The 13566-nt window shown below is 27.5% G+C and overlaps 1 pseudogene; it reads right to left on the bottom strand.

Annotated features, from left to right (window-relative positions):
• Window positions 1-6915: 6915 nt before the first annotated feature.
• On the bottom strand, window positions 6916-13284 carry LOC107163834 (tubulin polyglutamylase TTLL13-like; annotated as a pseudogene).
• Between the last annotated feature and the right edge of the window lie 282 nt (window positions 13285-13566).

Raw genomic sequence — 13566 nt, forward strand, 5'->3', positions numbered from 1 at the left:
AAAAAGCTTGACAATTTAATAAAATGCTTCCAACATATTGCTTTAATAGTAGTTGAAACTGTTGCGCAGTATTTTTAAGTTTTTTTTCTTTTCTTGTAACAAAGTGTCATTTTTTTTGTATTGCATCATGAAGTGCAATTTTTCGTTTTGGTGTATTAAATAAATTGTAAATAAATTGGACTGTACTAAGGCAGTTTCTAATTTGGGAAATACTACATGCGGCACTAACAGCCAAATTAAAACTATGGTCACTGGTCAGCAAAGTGTGAGTAGAGCTAAATGATATTTTTCTCTGAAATACGCTTAAATTCCGTGAAAATCACCACTCATAGTACGCTAGCCCGGTCATACCATTGTCCAAATAAATACGCGCAGTCAATTTCAGAATGTTCAAGGAAATTCAAAATAACATTTGATAAACCTTACCTAGTTACATCTGCTACAGGTACAAAGCTTAAAAGTTCTTCACATATTTTTAATTTACTTTCATAATTAAAATACCTTACACATATCAAAAAGCTTGAGATTTATTGACTCGTTCAATAATCTTTTTTTAAATTAAATTATAAAAGATGATAATAAATTCGGTTTATTTACGTTTACTGATGTACATGGCGTTTTTTGAGGAATTTTGCAAAAAAGTATTAAGCTGATCGTCAATTTTTGCTCGATATCTCAAAAGAGCCCGAAAATTACCATCGTTAGTTAAAGGTTCTTCTGAGAATCATTTGAGCCACAAAGGGCCAAACCCTGCCAGCCACGTAATATTTAAGTTTCGACTATAGGAATCAAACATTTTTTACTTTCATTAATAAAATCTAATTGTTGTTCCGAAATTTGTAAATCAACCAGTAAAATGTTTTGGTTACCAATTTCTGCTTTCATATTTGATTTTAATAATAAAGTTTTATGATACTCTAGTGAGTTATGGTGACTAAATGATTCTAAAGCTTTTTTCCAGCTTGTAAACGGTTTATTCACTAGCAGTCCCAACGTTTGATGTCCAATTCTTCCACCACTGACAGAAAACAACACACAATACTTACAAAATATGCCATTCATAATTGCTGAATAAGCCAACCATTTATATTTGAGCAACCAACTTCTTTGAAATTTTGAAGTTCTGGTATCAAGTCAATACTTTCAGTGGCAAGCTTATTCACATATAATATCCTATGTCATGTTGGTGCACAAACTCTGTAAGTAACACTGATACATTTGTTTCTAGGTATGCATTTTTCGCTGGTTCAGTTGATTGTGACTGGTTATTAAAACTATTTTCCTGTAAATCAAAAGTAAAAACTAATTAGATTAATCGAATAACTGTTTTCATAGATTTAAATTTTGCATTTAACAAAATTTACCGTAAAAAATATTTAGATAACAATAGGTTTCAAATCACGAACCAGACGACTTTATTATGTTCTATAGCACACGTTCGTGAATGCACAAGTAATCGAAAACTGCACGTTCGAAAATATTTTTGTATATACGTGACAGTGAAAATGCTAAAAACCCAGCAAAAAATTAACATACCTCATTACACTATAATATAGTAGCCCAATTTAATTTTGAAAAATTATCATCGAATTAATTGTATTCACAATTAATTTTAATGTACTTAAATACTGTATCTTATCATTTCCTTACTGTGTTTTTTTTGAAAAACTTTCGAATATCCATTTTAATGTTATTTCTAACGGCTTGTTTGTATAACGAACGTCTAGTGAGACTATAACTGTGAGTATACAATCGTTATATGATTATGAACAAATTTTAAAATATCCAAAATCCGTTATCGTGAAATCTTGTGTTCTACTAGTTGCGGTTGAATTAAATATTATTGTGCGTCGTGTACCTATATTCTATGCATCTATTCATAAATTGTATTGTCATTATACGAGCATATTGTCGATAAGCAGCAAACGTGAAGATAATAATACTATATTAGTTTATAGTATTTTACTATATTATATGTTATGTATTATTACAAATAATATTATAAAATATTACATAGGTAGGTATAAGTTATAGATCAAAAATGAATAACACGATTTTTTTGGTCATGGTCGGGGGTGTTGAACCCCTCAAACTCCCTACCCTTGTGCACGGGCCTGTGTTATTTTAAAATGATTGAGAATCATTGGTCTATAAAGGCTATATGTCATACGCGCATTATATCTTAATTAAAATTATATAATAATATATGTATGCCTAAGTGATCATACACTCATATAGCATTAAAGGAATGAATAAAAATCACCCCAATTAAACGGCCATTTGACGAACTATCAAATTCATACTAAATTGTGAACCAATAATACAACAAACTTCACTCATTATTTTCAACACAGTCCAAAAATACATATTTATGCTATTAATAAATGATGAATGTAATTTATAAAAGTGGTTTTGCGTGACTTAAAATTTACCGTGTCGATGCCGTGTCTCTGATCAATATATAATATACATTATACATATAATGCCTGCATGTGTATATCATATTATTTATTCAAAAACTAATATTATAAAGTTATTTCTTTTTATATTTTCAAGTTTCAAGTGAAATATTGGTAGGTACCATCTGTATTCATTATGCCGAGTAAAACACATTGTTTATGTTATTATTATTGGAATAATAATATAATTGTTCTTTATTCGTTTTAGTATACAATATCAGGAAAAAAGCGACCACCATGTACATAATATTATTTGTATTTTATGTATTATACTAGGGATATTTTATATGGGATTCTTACCGGACGTCTGAAATGGCACTGTCTGGGAATACTAATTTGTTACAGACCACTTTTTTTTACACTTATGTTGGGACAATGGGATTTTGAATATATCGCCTAATTATTTACGTCTCGGTACGTTAAAGAAAAATAAATAAATATAATATAATATACTAATTCGTGAACGAATCGGTTTGGTAAAAATACCATTCAGCTTGTTATTAAATATAAATTTAATATTTTGAATTACATATTATATAGTATGCGTATTATATGCTTAATACTTAGGTACCTATCTTAATATTATTTTGTAGTTCACCTCAAACTCGACCGAAACATAAATTAACACTCAAACATAGTTCGAGTATGACTTAATATGGTTTTATTTGGTCAAAATGTGTAGGTACTATGCTAGTGCTATAAATATATGATGGCGAGAGACGGTTGTGTAAGATTTGTTTCCATAAATAATTAATTTTACTTGTGTATGTTACGCTGTATTTTCCATTATTTTTTATTCTATAAAATGTTTTTTTAATTGTACCAGATTTCTAGATGCATATCAACATATTTTAGCCATCTATTAAACTCTGACACCTTTCAGGACTGAGGTTAATCTAATTCAGAATAACAGAATAGCCACATAAGTATTAAGTATAATGTATTACTATATATATAATAATGCCTACACTTGCCATACCTACTACTGCTTACACTGCAATCGTATGATTCGTAAACATCGGCACTTTACAATATAATTTAATTTCCTATTATATTTTGTCCCAAAGAAATTGTGTGTTGGCAAATTTTTAAATAATCAATATATTTCTAAATAAAGCTAATTTTTAGTATTATAGTATTAGTAAATTATTTTCGAAGTGTATATATATAAAATCTAAAAATCAATATTTAGATTTATAAATACAATTTTTATTTAGCAGCATAAAAATATATTGTTGTACTATTTTGAAGTTAGCTATGTATCGTATGAACATTACTGATTGGGAACCAGGGTGCACATTGTTTCAAGTACCTTATACTCGTATAATAAATAAATATGTATTATATTATAATAAGATTTTTAAATTGTTATATTTTGTGTTTTTTTCGTAGTCACGACTTTTGACTAAGGCCCTATATATCAATTGTTAATAGTTTCCTTACATCGAGCGAGAATGTAACTTGAGTTTAATGGTTTAGTGCGATGGCTAAGCTAATAAAAAACGCCTAATAATATTTACGCAACTTTAGAAAATAGGTACGAGTATACTTTCTGTTAACATTTTGTTTATATCATTTTAAACTTGAATTTTCAATGTAATAAAATTATTGTATTATTTTTAACTCATACAATATAGGTACTTATATATTAGACGTATGTGTATTATGCAGTATATTTAAATAATTTATAAAATTATGGATCATTTGTAATTTATTTTATTGTATTTAGGTATAGTTTACTATACCTAATTATAATTATAATTTTGTTATAATAACAATAATATAGTGATTATTGATTAATGTATGTCCGTAAATATACAGGGTGTCCCGTGAAGATTTACCCATTGCAATATTTCCCGAAATAATGGTGTATCGAAATTCTGGTTGTGTAATAAGACTCACAGGAATAAGAACTAAAATTATTTTATATTGTAATCGATTTTAATGTTTTGGTAAAAAAGTTAAAAAATATATTTTTTTATTAATTATTTCCAAAAATATTAAAGATAGCCATTTTGTAGAGTTTATTTTTCTGAAAATATTGACATTTCAAAATTTTATTTTCATTAATTTCCTGATTTTTAATATTTTTTTTTAGTTTCGAGAAAAATTGTGAATTATTTAATTCAGATAACATTACTATCAAACATGTGACCCGCCGCGCCGCGCGCATTCCCATACGGCCGGCCGAATACCTTCCGTGTTCCTATAATAGTTGTTATAAATTATAATTATATTTTATTTCTTCAAAACTAGAAAAAATATTAAAAATCAGGAAATTAATTAAAATAACATTTTAAAACGTCAATATTTTCAGAAAAATAAACTCTACAAAATGTCTATCTTTAATATTTTTGGAAATAATTAAATAAAAAAATATATTTTTTACATTTTTTACAAAAACATTGAAATAAATTAAAAAATGAAATAATTGTAGTTCTTATCCCTGTGAATCTTATTATAAAACCAGAATTTTGATATCTCCATTGCGTGAAATATCGCAATGGGTAAATCCTCGCGGGACACCCTGTATATAGGTACCTATTAAATAATATATTTGAAAATTACAACCTATCACATTAATAAAGAAACAAAGAAAAAAAATACTTGAAGTACGTATTAGACAAGTTTAAATTAATATCAAATATGTGTATCAACCACTGTTTATCAATAGGTAAAGTTTTTTCTTTCTAATAAGCCTCTACAATGTTTAATAATCTATATAGTACAATGAAAAAATAAAATTAATTTTATGGGTTTTAATTATTTAAAACACGTAAAATAAGGTAAAAAATATTATGCCTAGACATCTTGAGATTTAAAACTTTATTTTTTAGAACTTATTACTAAAAAAAAGTATATACCTATCAACCTAATAATATAATTATAGCTACATAGGTGGTTTGGTGTAGCAGAGTTTGCCAAGTGTCTCTCTTAATATTGCGTACTCGCTCTTAATCACTCGGGATTTTTAGCAACAAAATTGTTGTCACACATTCATTATCTGTTCCAAACCAACCGTTCCTCTCTTCAAACAGCTAATGGCCATAGTCTCCGGGTTTATAATCAATACAAAATAATAATTATATACCAAATCTGTTATTGATAGATATTTATTGATTTTCAGTTTTCTCATACTTATTAAATGAGGTAACTACATACTTTTTAGTGTTTTTTTTTTTAATTGAGCGTACTTATCCGTCTAAGGTAATGATCAATTCATATGGTATTCACTCGAACTTTTTCCCGATTTCTAGTGTATCTACATATTAATAATATAGTTTAGGTATTTTTTAAAAACTCTTACTGTAAGTAAAATATCACTAAGAGCGTAATTATAGAATTATGAAATTTGATGGAATTTAAATTATAACATAAAAGGTTTGTGTCATCTGTGCGCGGAAAAGAACCAACTAGGATTGAAGTGTTTGACAGAAATTATAAAATTGTTTACATGTTTACATTGTCAGTAAAGAGAAAGTGTTTAATAAACAGTCATTATTTATACGTCACTATTTTTATGTCAATAATATAACTTTATTGAATGGAGGTATTCATAATGGTTTATAATTTTATATTAGACAAATTCGATCTGTGATATTTTTATACATATTTTCACGTAATGACGGCCTCTTATTATTCTATTCGTATAATAGGTGTTAATAACATAATTAAAATTAGTAGTTTTTCTTTTGAATCTGATTATCAAACGCATTCAACCATTGGCAATTTTGACTTCTATCCAACAGGCTTCAACTGCCATGTTGACGTCTGGCTGTCTAGCATAACGAATTTAGTCAAACGTTCTTACGTAATTTCCAACAATTTGTTCATCAAGTATCAATCTGATTCACTATATATCAACTAAAACACAGTTGCTCAGCTCAAGACTTGCATCTTAAAAGTATTGGACTGGCCGATTGCGCCCCATATAAATAAACAGATTTTGTTGTTCGCTTTAATATATCATTATTGGTTGTATCGTCACAGCCTTAGATCATATACAATATTACAATGGATGGATTAGGTATGGCCTATAGATTAAAATATATGATATTAATGATTTATATTCTATATACGCTTTAACTACGAGTTACCTAGCGAATGCCACCTAACAAGCATGTGGGTCATCATATTAATTTAACATAAGGGTTATACTTCATTCATGCATAATAGAATATCCTATATATCTTAAGTAAATAGGTACCTAGGTATTATAATTTATAGTAAGCTCTAAAATTGTTGTAGAATCAATAATTGTTTTATTTTTTTTTAAGTTATTGGTATATTATTATTATTATTATTGGAAATACAACTTTTTTGCAAACCATTAACGTCAACGCCGACTTTTTCACATTTTATTTATATTTGGTTTTTAAATATTTATCATTTACTTAAGTTTTTAATAATCATATATTTATTTATTCCTAATAATTAAATATACTTTTCCCTGAAATTATTTTTCAGATTCTTGGTTTAATTATGTACGGCACGTGTGTCGGTAAATTGCACTCTCATTGCAGTAAAAAAAATGTTTATACAAATGCGCATTTTTCTCTGAGAACACTAATCTATAGTTGCCCATATTTTTGCTTTGCCATAAATTATTTTGCTGTTCAAAATGTTCTTTGCACTTTAACGTTCTTTGTTTGCTATAAATGATGTACACACATTAATATATGAAAAAAAAAACAATACATTATTACCTATATAGGTATAGAAACCATTGGTATAATATTGTAGATTATTAAATGATACTAAATAAAATATTAAACTAAAATTACCTAATATTTTATTATTTTAAAAGTTTCATACAAAATAAAGTTACTTACAAATTAATAAGGAAAAATATTAAAATATTATATTACTTTAAGCAAAAAATTGAAAATATTGTAAATACACAAATAGATAAGATGTATTTGTGTTTATTTTCTTTGTAAGTCATTTACTCGTATTTCAGAATTATATTCAAAATTTTAGTTTAATAATTATGGTATCTGGTTGACATCAATGGTACAATAGTACCTAAACCAGTAACCACAATGGGGAATTATACAAAATTATTTACTAACTATTCGGCTCGGATTAAAATAGTTGACCAACAAAATGTATTAAATAATTTATTTATCTATGGTAAAATACCACAAGACTTAGAATATTAAACGTAATAATTTAAGTTAACGGAAAAAATTATGCAATTTATTGTTTATTCATGAATATTGAGTGGTTATACTATAGTTTTAAACCACATTTAATAATTTACAAACATATTGACATTAGTTCCTATTATGATTATCAAATCAAATAATCACAAATAAATGAGATGTCTCACCGACCCATAATATTTCTTAGTTTATTTTTAACTTCAGTATGATGACCAAAACAACACTATGGAAATGTCTATACAAATCCATCAGGCACCGATCCAGAGAAAAGATCTGGGAGGAGGGGGGCAAACATTTTTTTATACAATTATAATATTATATTATACTTTATTCAGAATTTAAAAACTTTGTCATAATAGTAGGTATAGGTAATCAATGTAATAAATAAATTATTGATTATTTAATATATAAGGTGACAATGTGAAAAGAAGTTAAGATTTTGTTTATTTGTTATTTAATATACGATTTAATTTATTTAATATAATATTTATATGTTAAATAACAAAATCTAAACGTCTTTTTACAGTGTTGCTTTTCTAAATCTGTCAATTATTTGGTCAATGTTTTTTTTTCAATTTCCCAATGAAAACTTAGTAAAAAAAACGAAGTAAGGCGATCCTCTATCATTCTAGAGCGTAGTCAGATATTTACCCATCCCAGAGTAGAGAAATTTCGTTCTGTGGTAGCTACAGTGTAGCTGCTACACTTATAGGTAACACACAAACTATACTTAGAAGCAGGGTGTTACAGATAGAACTGACTTTTAGAATAACTTTTGTTCTAATTAATATTTTTTTAATTTTTTTTTTGTTTATTATTAAGAGACCCTTGCGCTACACGTACAATATATATATATATATATTAAAATATCAATATTTTTTTGCATAAATTAATTTGGAGCGTTATAACTTCTTTCAAATATAATTTTCAATATTGTTTCTGAAATGAGTATATTTCTTAAATTAGTTATTAATTATATAATTTTCACAATTTTTGTTGTACGTTTAATTAGCATAATTTTTTTTTTTTTGTCAGTTCTATCTGATACACCCTTATAATATACAATATTTTAATCACTGTCCCCCATGAACTGTAATAATTATATCTTAGTTTGTGCACCTCAGAATTATACGTATAATAATATACTATATTATTAGACTTATATGTGATTTTAAATATAGCAATATCACTAATATAAGGATTTGTGGAAATTATTTTAAAAAATGAGAAATATTATGTCTGAGGAGGTTGGACTCTTAGACCTCCTGGATCTGTCTCTGAAATCCATACAAATGGTGTAGGTACTAGGTACTAATAAGGTAACAAGTTTTTGACAAACTCGATGTATCCATATGGGGTGGGCTGGTGAGACGTAAGTTGGCTATCAAACATACTAAACGTTTTTATCAGCATTGATGGTTTGTTGTTGAATTTTCCATTTATCCTCTCCAGAAACAAATTTTTTTAAAGTCTTATTCAACTGCAATAGTTTAAACGTATCAATCAATAGTTCTCGTTTCACTATTTTGTCTATCGAAGTATCCGTGTGAAAATCTGGCGAATGATTAACCTAAGCACAATACATTTAGATGTTAAAACAATTAAACATCAACTATGCAAAAATATCTGACTTCCAAGAGATATGGCTTGCAGTTTTCATCCAAAAGTATGTCAAATCCAAGTATCTCAAAGCATGCCGGTGTGTATTTATGACCGGAGAAACACGTCTGATAGCTGCGATTGACAAACGGATAGGCCAAGATCATTGTTTTAATGATCACGTCATCAATTTCGTTCCATATTTTTTTCTCGTCATAGCCTTCTGAACGGAGCCAATCACTGAGAGCTGTAATTCGACTAAACTCATCGATGCATACTATTCTAAAATTTTATCAGATTCTGTCTTATTTTTAATATCTTACCGTTTACTTCCAAAAAGTTCGTTATCAATGTACATTTTATTGCATTTGTTCACGGAGTAATTGGTTAGGTGCATATATCGATCATTCACATTATTGTGTGTAGGCGTTGCATAGGGTTCTGTTGCTAATCTGTGAAGTTATCGTGTACGGTAATGGTGAAAATTGAATTGCATTGTCTATGGAACTATTATGGCATTAGCGCATTGCTAACGAAATGTGAAGTAGGTAAAATAAATTATTTACCTACGCAGTACCATACCACGTATACAATAAACACCTTTTATACGTTTATGAGTCGCAAAAGAAAACTCTAGATGTACCAAATGATTTGTTCCGAGTCTTTGTAATAACAACTATGAAATTTGTAAATGTTAGATATAAAATTAGCATGAAATATACGTATCACTATAATTGTGGAAATAATAAATTTTCTTAAATAAATATATGCTATCAATATTAGTTTAACTAAAAATGCCGAATATTGAATTCAAACTGAACTTAAAATTTATTTTCAAAAGTGATGATTTTTCGTGGATTGAAACTTTAAGATTTAAATTAAACTGCGCTGTCCATTATTGAGGTGACGCCATACCTGTGAGTTCCTGAATTTGTGCATGTTCAACTATATTATTGAAGCCTATTCGGCAGTAATCGTAAATTATTATTCAGTAAAAAAAAAAAGATTTTTTGATGGACTGTTGAATACTGAACATTATAACATAGGACAGTCGACAGTCTTTTTGTAAAAGATATTAAGTCAATTTTTAAAAATGTGTTGTTATACTTTTGTTTTGTATATAATTTAACACCGGATCGAATGGTGACACTCGTATTTGGAATTCTTAATAATACTTTCTATGGAGATGACGAGAGAGAGAATATCAAAGATTATGTACCCATATCCAAATATTGTTGGATTTACAAAGTCTTAAATATTACAGTATTAGTTTTACCTGACAAGACCATCATTGTAAACGTATATCTTAAGTGGATTACATGATGCTATTAAAGCATACACACGCATGTCAAATTTATAGCCGTCCAACAGTAATGGCTACAACAATATAAAATAACATAGTTAACTGTTTATGTTTTATGTAATAATATGTATTAAAATGTATAAATTGTAATTGTTATGGCTTACTTTGGAAATATAAATCTGGCAAATCATATGTTCATATTGATTAATTTTTTTTGGAGATTTTGTTATGGATATTCCGGTTCCTCGACTTCCTGTTATTGGTTTTAAAATATATGCTGAAGTTTTATGTTGACTTGAATAAGTTTGAAATTTTATGTAACTAAAATAAAATAAATTATATTTATTGCATGTCAATTACTAATTAAAAACATTTAACTCTGATGGTAAATTCCATGTCATGGGATAAAAATTGTAATCGTCACCAAAACTATTTGACATTGTGTTGAGATTGCGAGCTAATGAATCCTTACGACAAATCTCTGACATACCCAAAAAATGATTCGTCTTCTGAAAATTACAAACTACATAATCGGTTCAATTTATTACTTTTCCATGCATTTTAATATTTTTTAGGGCTTGGTATGCTTAATGCTTAGTATCTACCTACTCAAAGAAAAGTGTATGAACTAATACCAGAAATACTATGGGTTGGTACTAAAGCTATCACTTGAATAATTAGAACTTATTTTATATTCAAACAATTAAAATTTGATTTTAATAATTATAAATTTTACGCAATGCTTGAATTTACTACAAAATTACAACGTAATACAACACAGTTTATATATTTTGGGAGAAAACATTTGGGTTTTTTTGTCTTTTATTATCATGTTTTGAGTAGGTATCTTACAAGTAATAGGTAGTAGTTTAGATTTTAGTAATTTTATAATTATACTAACATGACTTACAGAAAAGTATTAGGAATTTCATACTCTAGTGGCTAATGATTTATGCTTCCTACTTATAAATTTATATTATATGACAGTAACAATAAATTGTATAAGTCATAGTTTATTTTAAGTATTAAAAAAATTAAAAAATCAATAAATATTCTTTTAAAATTGCTATATGAAGACCGAAACGAAAAAAAAAATTGTATATCAGAATTTATTTAGTATTAAAATAATATTATAAACGCAAATATGTCCATATATAAAAGTTCAACCATTACAAAAGCATCACCTTGGGTGATTAGCCACTGCCTAAATTAAGTAGTTATTGAGCCAACGGGTGACAGTTTTTGTATAGGTTTCATTGCTAAACTATATTATATGCAAGAATCCACAACCCACTTTGTCTCTAGTGTTTCTAGCTAATGGTCCTAATGAGTTTCCTCCTGACTAGCAACTAACTATATGCTCTGAAATAGAATTTAAAGGAAAACCAGACTGGTCTCAAGAGTAAATCCCAATACATGGACATGGTGTGGTATATTATACATATATGGTTAGTTTTACCATCGTCGGATCGGGAGATACACATTTTAAAGTAATGACAACCATTCGCATTTAAAAAAATATTATAGTATGAAAACAGTCAAGAACTAAAGTTATGATTTCTAAGAGTTTTCGAATACATTTTATCACGCTTACACCGAAATTTTAATTTATGATGCAGGCTGAAGCGTTAGGAAAATGACCCTTTTCCGTCCAATGGACAGTAAAGGCTTTTTAACTCCCTTTACGTCAAAAACGGTTTACATTAGATTAGTATCATGAACGTATCGATACATTTTGTCTATGATAAAATATCAAATACTAGCTAATATTTAGAATTTCTTACTTGGTATTTTTTTAGATTTTTGGCTTTTTTAATGTCCATGGGTGTGGTACACCACCACAAATCCCACGATTCTTCAGGTTTTACTATATGCATACCCATTGATAGTGCTACTTCATGTACAATAGAATAATTGCAATTTTGCAAGCATATTGCACCCCTATTTACAACAAAATATTTAGTATATAAATATTCATTCTTTAACATTTTATAATCGATAACAATATATAAGATTAGGCTAGTAAGGTACGCAAGATTTCAGTTAGTAGAGTATTTAACTTAGTCATTTGTTGTATTTCTTTTTCAGGGTGTTATAAACGTGATAATGAAAGATGATACGATTTTCGATTATGGGTAAAGGTGTAGCAATGTTCTGAATCAGCAAAAAAAAAAAAACCGAATTTATGATTCACGATGTTAATTTATACTATACAATTTATTTTATACCTATTAAAAATGACTGACAATTATTTATCCACTTGATTATAACGATTATTTTGTAGACCTAATACATTTCAGGGGTGATTAGAACCCTAAAACCACTGCGTTCACTTTTGGATGAGGCAATGTTATGAAGCATCGTGTTCAATAATTCAAAACTTAGAAGACTATTAGGTACTATACATTTGAGTTTGTCAATAGTCAATACAACGTAGATAATCTTGGAGAACATTATAGAACGTTTTGAAAATACCGACTGAGATGAACACTATCCACCATTCTATAAGTTATTTTATACCTTACTAAAAAATATGTCTAGATTAAGTATGTTAGTATTACTATTTAGTATCAACATAACAATGGTAAAAATTTAGAGTTTCAAGGAAATGTTTCATTTGTAGTTCTCTAATAAATTTAGGAAAATATTACGTTTCTTTACTATGCTAGTTATTTTTAGAATGTTATTTTTTGTTCAATTACTTTTTTTGTATTTCCTTTTCCTCAGTAAGCTGTTGAATTGAAAATCTTTTATCCATCATAGAATCTAATCAGAAAATGAGAAAAAAAATTACTATTAAAATAATATAATATTTAAACAAAATTCATTGTTTCGGGTTATTTTTTTGTCGTCATGAGAACTGTTTCAATGCGTTCCCTAGCTGTTATAATTTAAAGAGTGCATGTATGTTGTATAATGATTTGTGATGAGTGGTAATTGTATTTTATAATTATAATTATAATTAATTATAATTAAATGTATTTGATTTTTTTAAATATTGAATATTGATCTGTTTAATATTTCCCTACATGTTTCGCTA

The sequence above is a fragment of the Diuraphis noxia genome, unplaced genomic scaffold, assembly GCF_037042655.1.
Source record: "Diuraphis noxia isolate RWA-SAM2 unplaced genomic scaffold, SU_Dnox_SAM2 contig0002, whole genome shotgun sequence".
Classification (NCBI taxonomy): Eukaryota; Metazoa; Arthropoda; class Insecta; order Hemiptera; family Aphididae; genus Diuraphis; species Diuraphis noxia.